The following is a 12,431-nucleotide window of genomic DNA, read 5'->3' as shown; positions in this document are numbered from 1 at the left end:
TGTGGCCTGAAACTGCTTCTTACTATAGACTGACCTTCAAAGGTATGTATGGTTAGTACTGGAACTGTTGGTTCTCAGTATTTAGATTGCTGTGATACCTCTTGGAAGTGTTTTCTTCTGGTTAATGCATTTATAGCTTTGCCTCTGTATTGGCACAGATGTCCTCAGTTTCTTTCCCATCTTGCCTATGTCTTTGTGCATTTATTTCAGTAGCTCTTGGCACTGGCTGCGTGTCCCGCAGTTGCAAGAACTTTTTTTTCCATGGAAGCCTTATTAATGCCAGGGTTCTGATTGCTTGCCTTACTTCCACATCTGTCTTCCTAACTTCTAAATGTGTGCAACAGTAGAAGTCTTTCATTCTAGGGAAATTGTGTATTCCCAATACCAATAGTTTTGGTAAGTATTTCACCTTCCTACCTAGGGTGGGAAGAAAAAGGAAAGTTTTCTATTAATTTCAGTGGACTTGGACCAGGTTTTTAATTCTGTTTCCTTTTAATGTTATATGTAAATGGGATTGGACCATTCAGTTGTTTAGGTTCACTTGGGATCTCAGTGGGATTAATTTGGGCGATTCTTCTGTGTGCCAGAGCAATCAAGAGCCAAATTAGGCCTTATGAGTCATCTTTTTATCTCAGTGTGTTTAAGAGGGTGAGGAGCACTTTTTTCAAGTGTTTTATAAGCAAGCTTTGTGCATTTTGTAGCTACTGAACAACACTTACATGCATTTGCTATAAACAGCCTTGAGATCTAAAGATAAAAAATACTGCGTAAGAGTGTAGCATTATTATTGTAATACACTGTTGCTATGAAGCCAAGTATTGTTTTGATTCTTGGTACCTAATTGCAGGTCTCAAAAACCAGAGCTTTTCCTACCTTTGATATATCCTTGTGCCTAGCGAGTGAATAGGGCTTACTTCAACTCCATACTCTGTACCATTCTGTTCCTTTCTTTTTTTTTTTAAAAAAAAAACAACTGAGGTGATATTTTTCTTCAGCTTCAAATTCTTAATTTTCCTTTACTGTAATATAGTCTGTAAGTGCCAAAAAGACCACAGTGCAAGGTTGTTTTCTCATTAATGTATTTTGTTTCAGTGAAAGTTCAGTCTCCAAGAGAATAAATATATTTCCTAGAGGAAAAAAATTGTGTTAATTGGTACCTTGGTGATATATTCACTGTATCCTGTTTTCAACTTGGATTTGCTTAGAATGGAGCACTCTAACTTCTAAATGGGTTTGTTTTTACAAAAAAAAATGTGGGCTAATGTTCCCGTGCGTATGTATATTTTAGAAAGAAATGGACTGAACACACCACCACACACATTGAGTGAGTTCCTGTTGTATAGGATGTTTACTTCAGAGTTCTGCAATTAATCATGCAGAACTGAAAAATTAACCTATCAAGTGCATGCTAATAATGACCTCTTTTCAGAGCTGGACAGAAAAAAACCCCCACTGTTAGCAAGTATCTTTATTGCAATGACTTACAGGTGCTGTGAACAAAATCAGTCATAAATGCCACCATTTAATACCCATCTCCTATTTAAACTTAGTTAGCAGGAAACCACTTCAAGTGTTTTTTTCGGGCAAAGGTATTGAGCAGTAACTTGAAAAGCAGTCGTTAGTCACGGGCTTTCTGTGGGAGAAACCAGCTCCACAGAAAACCATGAGGAGCTCGGGTGGGAGAGCTGTTGCTCCTGTGAGGACCCTGGGATAGACTAACCGTGGAGACGATACCTGCTAGGGAAGAAAAATAGCTCCTGTTAAGCAGCTGGGGGTATTTGGTGTCTGAGGGTCCTGGACTCACAGCCTCTTTCATGTCCAGGGCTCGGCTGGCAGACACCATCGCTCGTTGTGAGCAGGTCTTCTTGCTCACCTTTGGCAAAAATTACTCATTCAACTCAAAGAGAGAAAGGTGGACAGTGCCTCACGTGCACAGAGGGAAGATTTTCTCTAGGCTCTTAGCTCCTGCTAAGCACAACTGCCCAGAGTTGCGTGGCACCTTGTACTGCAGGGCAAATACACGATATCTTGGCTACTGCTGAGCTTGGAGCACATCTCGACCCTTTTTTCAGCCCACGGTAATGTGGCTGAGGAGTACGCAGTAGAGCAGAATGCCCTGAAATATTGGATGTAAAACTGCGCTCTCTGTTGCATATTCTGTTTTTCTCTAGATGCGTGACCAGTCAGTTGCTTTCCATGTGGATTTGGAGGAGTCCTGGGAAAGGTTTAGCTGAGTCTAAGCACCCACAGCTGTGCAATCATGGAGGTGGCTGGAGAACCGACCAAGCTCCACAGGTACAGAGGGTTTTTTTCTTCTGGTTTGGCAGCTTTTTTCCATCTCCAAAATCAGAAATCTGTAAATGGAGCAACTGGCACGTGTTTGTACTCTTCTACCAGAATACCAGTTGGTGTCAAGTGGAGCTCAGTTGACCAGGCTCTGGTGGAATCTGGCACCAGTTTGCCACACAAAAAACTCAGTGTTAGTTCTACTCGGTTTTAGCCAGCTTTGACAACCTCGCCCAAACTCTGCCTTCTGAGATCTGCCCAGGGGATTGTACAACGACTGCTGTGCTGCAGAGCAAACGTGTTTTCTGCGCTAGCTGTGTCTGAGCTTGCTTGCGGCATTCAGGACTGGAAATTTCAGACTGACAAAGCTGCTTGTGCTTGAGCAACAATGCTTAAATTCAGACCAGTTTTGAAGTCCTTTCCCCAATTAGTAGGCATCTTCTCAAGTAGTCTACCTGGAGTAAAACGAGTTCCTGTGGAGGTATGTTTCTAAATCCAGAAATCTGGTCTACAGCTACGCTGAGGGCTTGCTGTAAGGACATTAAAGTAGATTTTGTATTAAAACACTGAAAAGCTGACGTTCGAACATCTGTTATTGCTAAGTAAATATTATTAATGAATAAGTAGTTCCTCAAAGACTTGTCAGTCTTCCTACTTTTATCAATCTTCTGTATATTTGTTTTTCATTCCTTCTTCCTGTAAGAAGGAAATAGCTTCCTTCCCCAAACTGTGGGTAAGAGAAGAGCTCTGAGGAATCACATTAATAAACTTGCATGCTGCACTGAACGGACAAGAACTTCTCTGTGGCCCACAGTTTTCCCAAGATAATTTTTTGTTTGTTTTCCACAGTACTATCTGGTGAATAAACATGACCGTTCCCCACTTCCCATCTCTCACAGCTCGCTGTAGGTGACCAGTCAGCCAGTTGGTGCCAGATTAATGACAGAAAACAGATTTTATTGTCCAAGTCAGCTGTGAATGATGGGACTTTCTGCTAATTCCCATGAAAGCTAACTAATCTTCCAGTTGAAATACTGCATTTACAATCAAGGCTGTCACTGGGAGCAGATTTTTTTTTAAAAGAGCAAAATAAACCACACACAGAATCTTTTTCTTGACTAGAGGGGAGCAAAAAAAAAAAGGGCAATTTCATCTGTTTTCCTAAATTCTATACCACTGAGGCCACTTCTCTTTTATCCCAGTGGAAATGCAAAAACTCTGGATCAGCCTTTCTTCTCATGGGCGTGCAGCAGTCTCCGCTTTCTCCTTGCCGTCTCCAGCAAGAGCAAATTTAAAACATGGAGAGGTGGTGTGATTTTTTGTGAGATACTGTGCAAAACTTACTCAAACATTGGACTTGAAGTTGGAATTAAGTGATATATTCTTGGCAAAAAGTATTGCAAAATAAAATGTAAAAAATATTCAAAAAAATTACCAAACCATTAACTTCAGTGAGCTGCTGTTATTTACCTTAGTATTATTTATTTTATTACTTGTCTGTGACAAAGTTATAGGTAGCTATGTATATACAAACATATCTTTAAGAATATTATCCTGTTTCAAGTGTGAATGTTTGAAAGAAAGAAAATAGTGGCCCACTACTAATGCAGTTCAGAGTTAAGGGAACTACTACTTATATATATCCTTTTTATTCAATACCATCCCTGTTATCTTTGGAGGTTTTGATTTAAATTTAAGGCAAAGCAAAATCATTCTTATCGTCTCCAACAGGTATTGGAGAGGATCCCAGGGAAATTGTGGCAGAATTGTTTGCCTTTTTTTTTTTTTTTTTTTTTTTTGAGCGTTTTGTGGGGAAGCAAAAATCTTGTATAACCTGTAAAGCAAAAAAATACAAAGATTACTGACAGCAGAGTTTATTTCTCTTTCACGGGAATGGGTCCAGCCGCTAAACTATAATGGATTCAAGCTTCAAGCAAGCCTGTCCTTTCCCCTTCTGCTCATGTGTGGAGAAATGGGTGCTATTTTTGAAGGAGCAGCTTTTGTATGTATGTGCCCACATACATTTATTAGCAGTAGACTATTCAGGCATGCCTTTTAAAGACAGTTTTGGACAAAGAGATAGTTTTAGCAAAGAGGCAAGAGTTGTATGGAAATCTGTTTTGTAAGGGAAAAACCCCAGGATTAAGGATTATTAAGGATTGGCTGTGTACTCGTGACACATCAAGTAGCCCATTAACTTGCAGTGAGAACTAGGACCCTAGTGCAGTGGCCTTGCAGAGCCAAAGTATAATTTGGGTTGGAAAGGCAGGACTCCTGTTTTGGTTTATCAGCAAACAGAGGAATTGGCCAGTAGTTCCTCAGGAGTGACCTTCATACCACACTTGGTCTGACAGATGCTCCAGCCATGTACTGGACAATACTACTCATTACTTTTTGTGCTTCAAGTATCTAAGCAGCTGTGGGAGGATCAAAAGTACATGCTGTTTAATCTGTTTGGTACTGATTGTTTTGTTTTTTTTTTTTTTGTGCCCCAAGGACTGGAGGAATCTTTGTCTGACACTCATTATTTGGGATGAGTGCTGCAGGTTTTGTCTCCTGACCAGCTCCAGCTCCCTGTGCCTTACTCGATGACTGTTCGACCTTGCCTACTTGTTTTAAAGGCAACACACAACAACATCAAACAGAAGCAAATAGCTCTGACTCTTGGAAGTGGCAGCAGTGCTGGAGGTGGCAAGCTGCCTGCTTTACTCGTGCCAGAAAACAGAGTTTAAGCTCCCTGAGCAGCCATTCCTTGCCACCCTCCGGCACAGACCTCTGCTTCCAGTGCGCTTGTGGGTGCGGGAGGGGATGCTTTTGGGAGGGTGGCAGCGTTTGTGGTTACTCTATGGCCTGACTTTCCCTTTTGTAGGTTAGGGGAGGGCCCTGTCCAGCTGTTTTCCGTGAATCCATCCATCAGCAGCACAGGAAGGTGAAGAAGGTGAATGGGGACTGCCTGAGAGGAGAAGGAGGCCAGCAGTGGAAAATCAGAACAGGCGGGCGCTGGGTGCAGAGTAGGAGCAGGCATCTGCGGCTCCCAGAAAGGACCAAGGTTAAGTTCAGCAGAAGGCTCAGGTGCTAAAAAATGCACCAGCAGAATACAAACACTTCTTCTAACAAGCCAAATCAGTCCATCGGGTTAATATATGTGATAAATACATTTTCTATGTAATTAACTCAAAGCACTTTATTGATAAATTTTTAATTACTCTATTATTAATAGCCAAAGCTTTTGTAGAACATTTACGTATTTAACAAGCTACAGATAATTAGCTTATAGAGATATACATATATAGATAATTAGATATTAATCATTTAAAGCATGAACTATAATTTAGGAAGCCTGTTAATTGTCATGTAACTTTGTAAGCTATCATTTTAACTGCCAATGACATTCATTTATATTTCTCAGCACTTCACTGCATATTTTCTATTAAAATAACCATAGAGGGAATTAGTTCATAAAGAAATGCAATACAATGATCCTTTTATCTTTAGGTTACAACTTGCTGATCCAAACCCAACTCAGTAGTGACTAAAATCTGTTGCTGCAGAACAATACTGGCAGAAGAACAAATGGATCCCATGAATAAATTCAGGCTGATAATTAGAAGACAGTTTCTAACCATCTGGAATAGCAAGCAGCCTGCAGAAGGTTGTGGAACAGCCTTCAGAAGAATAATGGAATGAGATGATCGAAATTTTTTGAAGATGAAACTTGATAAGCTTCTGCATGGGATTGTTCAGGATGATTGTCTGCAACAACAGGGGGCTGAAATTAAAAAAAGTTCATGCTGTTGCGTTCAGTCCTTTGTGCAATGGGAGGGAATGCGATGTCAGACCATAAGGATGAACATCTGTGTTATGGAATGAGGATGATGAATGTAGAGGCCAAGAATGGGATGGACATGGATCACTTCTCCTCACTAAGCAGAGGTGAGCTGTTGCCCACCACAGACCTCCTCTGCTGCAAATCACAAGGAATTTCCGCTCACATCAGTGGAAAGACGAAGCCGTTGTTAGCTGAGGAGTGGCTTCTCAGAGTGCCTTAGAGATGATTTTGCGAGTCCTTTCTAACGGTTGTGCTGTTAACTCCTAGATGCAAATGACAATTGGCTTAAGATTAACAGAGGAAATAGGAGTATGTGTTGTCACTTTAGCTAAACCCTGGAAGAAAGGCTGTATTTCCCAAGGTCGTGGCACCTAGCGCTTTTTCCCAAAGCCAGTGGGTTTGTGTCAGTGAAAGTTGTCAAAGGTAGTCTTGGCATAGAAGGGTTACTGACAGGGCAGGGACACCTCATCTGCATCTTCTGTCTCAAAGCTGTCTGGAATTAGAAAAAAAAAAAAAAAAACCAAAACCAAAAACATTGGGTGCTTGGCTGGTGAGAGACTGGAGGACTCTACTGAATTGAGTGAAGTTGTGATGATTGACATTTCCCGGTGGTCCGCATCAAAATGTATACTCATTGCTTATTGGTTTTGCTGCATGAATCCTTCCTCAAAATGGATTCAAAAAGAGGACAGACAAGTTCATGGAGACTCGATCCACCCACAGCTGCTGCCCAGCTCCCTGAATATAGCTTTTGGCTCAGGAACTTTTAACCTGCTGATTAGACAAATTTAGAGATCAGGCAGGCATAAAGGTGCTTACTAGTCATGTTCATTTCTTGTGCTTTTCTCTAGACATTCACCACTACTGGTTATCAGAACTGGGGCTCTGAAATAGATAGCCTACAAGCCTCATTCACTATGAAGCTCCTGTGTTCGTTCCTGCTCTTCAAATAACTTTTTCTCTCTGACTTTCTTTGTTCTTGAAGAAATAGATTTGAAGAATTTTGAAAAATCAACATATCGATTTACATTTTTGAAACCGTAGATTGTATTACCAAATGACATAGAGGAATATAGGTGATTATTCAGCTATCTAAGTGCTGTTTGCATGAAACTTTTCCTGAGAAAAGAAATCCAATCTATTAATATTTCGCCATATATAGGATTCATTTCTTGCATGGAATATATTGAGTTGTTGGGAGTTTTTAGTGTGAACTTTTCTTCTGGTAAGTTTGCCATATAAAATGGAGCAGTCCACCATAATCTTAGGACCAGTTCAGTTAGGTGCTAAACACTTACTGATGTTGGCAGCATCAGCATATTGTAAAGTTGAATCTTTTATTTACATAACAAGCTTGATATTTGATTAAGTTTATCATTAGATCACTAAATGTACTTAAAATATTGTGGCTAATATTAAAAGTGTCATAGAAATTAAAACTTTTAAATGCTACTGAATCACGTGGCCTCCTGACCTCCTGCTTATCACAGACTGTTACTTTTAATCAGAACTTCAAAAGCTTGCGATAGGCCAAAATGGTTTTGTTTCATCTCCCCCTCCCTACTGCTTGAAGCCCCCTGTGTGGTAGAAGACAGTGTAATATTTGCCTGTGCTCTAACCTACTATTTGCTTCTGGTTTCTCCTACTTTCTAGAAGCGTTTCCCTAAATCTGTATTGCCTTTCCAAGTTAAGAGAAATATTTAAAATAATCTGTTAATTTGAAGGGGGTTCTTTTTGTAAAGAAAGGTCTTCATGTGGAGGGGAACTTTGGTGCAGGGCTAAACGCCTTTTTTTTTTTTTTTTTTACAGGCAGCATAAACTTGGAGGGGCAAAGCCTGAGAGCAGTCATTTGTTTTCTCTGGGTTAATGGCTTTCAGCTGGATGTCTGTCTGCTGAATAATGACTGAGCTGCTACATCAGCCAGTCTTTTCCACTGCAAAATATGTGTTCAGTTAATGGCATTGACATATTGGAAGTTGGAATGAGCCTCCCCACTTGAGTTGTTCAAACACGATACATCCTACCAGAGTGAAATTAAATAAGGAGATGTGACAAAAGAGGAGGATTCAAGGAAGATGATAGTGTGTTCTGAATGTGCAACATCAAAGAGACTTTGGTTTTGACATCACTTGTGCCGCTCGTTATTTAATCATTCCCATCCCGAGTATTTATTTTCTAAAGGGAAAAATTGGTTTTTAGATTTTGAGTCCCATGGTTTTGATCTTTAGTATATACTTGTACAACTGAGTGATGTGGAAAAATAATAAACAGTAGAAAGCTTGGAGTACTCTCTCTAAAATTGCTGAGAGCAAAATTTGAGAAGTACTTAAGCAGCATGTAAAATTTTCAGGTCCCTCTCTCATTTAGTCATGAGATTAAGTTATGTAAGTCACAGAGGCACTTCTAGAAAATATCCTGATGTTCTACAGCAGGGATCAGTGTCTGGACACATGGATACAAAATAAGTATCTTGGCTATACCACGAGGTATACTGGTTTGTTAAATTGCTTTTTTTGGCGATTACAGTTGGGAAAATGCATTGTTAGCAACTAACAAGGAAGCAAATAGCCTGTAACAATACAAGGACTGATTTGAATAGTTATTGATTTGATTTGGTTGTTTTTGTAAGCTGAAGTCCTCTGCCTGCCTCCATGTTCCTTGCCCTTCAGTGCTGCTAACCTGCACGACGGAGGCTGATTGTACTGTGAAGCCTAAAACTGGTTATTATTATTGGTGTGGTAGATTTCCATTTAGTCAGGCTAGCTTTTGCTAGGCCCCTTTTGTTTCGCGCTCAAATGTTTCCGACCCCACCTGCCAGCCTCCTAGGTGGGCAGAGGTATTCCAGACAATGTGTGCAACGGCATTAAATGCGCAAAAAGCGGGAGTGGGAACTCACGAGGTCCCATGTGAAAGTTCATTGGCTGCCCAAAACTGCATTCCAGAAACGACAAAAGCTATCAGTCTTGTGGGTGCAGACCCTTTCGATTCGCTGACAGTAATAATTCCACCCCTAACTCTTTGGTAATGCATTAGCATTAACTGTAATTTTTGCCTTTAGACAGGCTCTGCAGTACAGCATGACGGTTCCTACCCTGTAATTGTAGGATCCTCATTAATCAAAAAGAATATTATGACATTGTGAGCTCACAAGAAAGACAATTCATGACTGACACAATAAAGGCCTAAATTATGCTGCTTTGATGATTAGAGGTGCAAAATTGCCTTTTTATATTTTTTCTCTTGTGAAAATAGGATTTAGCAGCTGTAAGAAAAAACTCTGTATAATGAAAGTAGGAGCGTTCAGAAGGAAGCAACACCAGCTCTATCTAGAAAAGCCCTTTATTTCAAAAGGAAATTAAAATTTCAAAGCTGTTTTGGTAGTGCTTTTTTATTGATAAACCTGAATTTAAATCAGGACCTTGAGGAACAAATATGTGAGAAGCACGTTGCTGTAGCACTGTGTTTAGTAGTTTGCTGCTGTTACCCTTTAAAATTACAGAAATTTATATATGGTTTTGGCCAGCTTCCAAAATGTGTTTTGACATATACGAAATGATTAATAGTCAAACACAACTCGTAAATTGAATGCAGTTATATATATTCTCCTTTGTTCATAAGGAGCCAGAGAAGTGATAAATGAAGGAGAGAGGGAAAAAAATATTAAAGCCAAGTTTCTTCCACTGAAGGTATGTAAGCAAACCCATTGAGTTCCTAGAGCAAACGTGAAGGCTGTTTCAATAAGCATTGGTTTAAGAGAAGCCTATAGTCCAGAGGGAACTCTTGGGAAGAGCCGACATCCCCTAAAGACAGAGGACTGAAGGGGTGCTGAGTAGGTGGTGTGCTCCCAGGGGAGGACCTTGTCCCTGTTCAGTTGTGCGTGATGGGCCCCGTGCGTTCTGAAGTGCTGTGATTAATGGGAAAATCAATCAAAACGGTGTTTTCTCTCCAGAGATTCCTTCCTCCAGAACAGACGGACTGGCAGCACTCGTTACCCAACTAACCAATAACTTAAATGAGTGTTTAAGAGTCTGGGAAAGTCCCCAGAAGTGCCTCCTGAGTTGGGCTCCTCACATGCGCAGGGGTTAAATGACTTATTCCAGGCACTCTTTTCTATCCATAGGTATTTACTCTCATTTTTAACTATAGCCCTGACTGCTAAGATAGCTTCTGAGTGTGTTAGAAATGACTCCTCTCTCTTTTCTGGAAAAAGAGATAGTTGAGGAAATGAGGGAAAAATGTTCTCTCTGAATATTACCCAAATCCTCATCTCTTCCCCAGGTAAAGCATTTTGCATGCTGCCCCCATGTTGTTGCTTTTGTTTGCTTGAGACTGTGATGTGTAGGATGGTCAAAATTAGCCATGAAGCTGATGAGAAAAATGGTAGTTTTTGTTAAAAAATATTTCTTTAAATAATGTACATTCCTTCATTTTGGGGGTGTTGGTTGGTTGGGTTTTTTTTTTTTTTTTGGTGTTTTTTTTTTTTTACATGAATGATTTAAAACAAGTGCTTATACAGTTTCTTTCAAGCCTGACCCCATGGCAGTTCATGAAAATTTTGTTTTCTTCATGTTTCATGCCCTGACCTGTATAATATGTGCACACTCTGGCATTACCTAGGAAGTAACCTGAGAGGATACCTAAAATTTTACTTTTCCTTTGAATTCAGGAAGGCTAGACTGAGATTCAGGGATGAATTCACAAAGGCATTCGTCTTCGTGTGGTCACAGAGGAGTGATCAGGTAGGAGCTACTGAAGTGCCGGAGCAAATTAGGTGTGTCCACATTCGGAGTTTCTTGCTTCGCCCTGACTCTTTCTGAAGTGAATCCATCACCTGCCAACCTTGCTGTGCTTGGGTTTGCATCAAGGAGCAGCCCCAGAGGATGCAGACTGAACTTTTCCATGAGCTTCACCCAGAAGTTGAGTTTTCAATACACAAGGCCAGACTGGAGTTGACTCGTTATCAACTTGCCCTGAAATTCACGTAGTGCGGATGTCGGGTCTTGAGCATCAAAGTTTTTGGCCTGTAAATCTATTGCTGTGGGGATGTGTTACTTGTTAACAAAGATACTGCTTTGGCTGTTCCTTTCCAACTGAAATCCAGTGGCACTTAGCGGTATCGCAAATCCTGCTAGGTGTCTTTGTAAACACCATTAAGAAAAGAGCCTCAATATCTGAATATTTTTTATACATAACTGGCATTTATTTATATCTCAAATTCTTGTAGTTGTGTTTTTGCTGTCTTCAGGACCGGACCATGGGGAGCGATATTAAGTCTCAGCCATTTCTTTAGCTCAAGCATTAGTTCATTCTTTCGGGAGGGCTCCAGAAGTGCACAGCGTTTGGGCTGTGGGACTTCTGTGCTTGTTTCAATGATCACATACAGATGGTATGAAAACACAGTGATCCAGATGGTTCCCACGGTATAAAGACAAAACTACATGGAGTGGAGAATTCCTTCTGAGAGATTGAAAAAATGAAAATGTTCCTACTAAACTCTCAGTCCCCCATTTTTTTTTGTTATAGTGGACCTATCCTAGCAGTAACTGAGTGAGACTCTTGTGACAAGTGGCCAGAGTTGCTTTCTCCAATTCCTCTCCTTAGAGGGAACTGCCGCGTACCATTGCGCTGATCTGGGGTCAGAGAAACATGAGACAAAAAGATGGTCGTCTTAGTCTGCTTCACCTTCAAAAGTCCCATGGCAAAGGCCTTTTATTCAAACTTTTATTTAGAGAGGTGGATTTGCTGAAGGGCCATAGAAACAGTGAAATCTAATCCAAAGATACCCGTAAAACCAAGCCTAAGGTAAAGCTACACAGAAAACATTGTGTACAATACATATGTTTATTAGTTTAAAAACTACTAACAGCTAAATATGCGTAGAGACTTAACAAAAAATCAAATCTCCCAAATGAAAAATTATTTCTGTTATTGGAAATGATGAATTTTTGCTATTGTCCAATTCTGCAGCCTTGCATAATTTCACTAAAATAGCCCAAATGAAGACTTACAATGATTGATGGAGTTGTGTTGCATTTTTTTTTTCCTGTTAGTGGAGATTGGTCTTCCCTGATCTTTTTAACTGGATTGTATGCTGCTTAATGAGCAGTATGACTGATGTCAGAGAGAGATTCACCAAAGTGCTGAAACCACAGAAAGGGCGTAAGAATTCAAACAGGAATGATTCATATTGGGTGGTGGTGGCTGCAGCTGTACAGATGTCTGCTCTCCCCACTTGCCCTTCCAAACATTGAAATTCAAGCTATATTGATAAACAATGATTGACTGATTTTTTTTTTTTTAATGGGTCGTGTCCCTT

The 12,431-nt window shown here is 40.3% G+C and overlaps 1 long non-coding RNA gene across 1 annotated transcript; it reads left to right on the top strand.

Annotated features, from left to right (window-relative positions):
• Positions 1 to 10,289: 10,289 nt before the first annotated feature.
• On the top strand, positions 10,290 to 11,330 carry LOC115353169. The gene is made up of 2 exons (XR_003927467.1): positions 10,290 to 10,393; positions 10,782 to 11,330. It is a non-coding gene; the product is annotated as an uncharacterized LOC115353169 (long non-coding RNA).
• The last annotated feature ends 1,101 nt before the right edge of the window (positions 11,331 to 12,431 follow it).

This window comes from Aquila chrysaetos, chromosome 18, assembly GCF_900496995.4.
Source record: "Aquila chrysaetos chrysaetos chromosome 18, bAquChr1.4, whole genome shotgun sequence".
NCBI classification, from domain to species: domain Eukaryota; kingdom Metazoa; phylum Chordata; class Aves; order Accipitriformes; family Accipitridae; genus Aquila; species Aquila chrysaetos.
The sequence above is the reverse complement of the archived record's forward strand: the minus strand, read 5'-3'. Positions and strand labels throughout refer to the sequence as shown.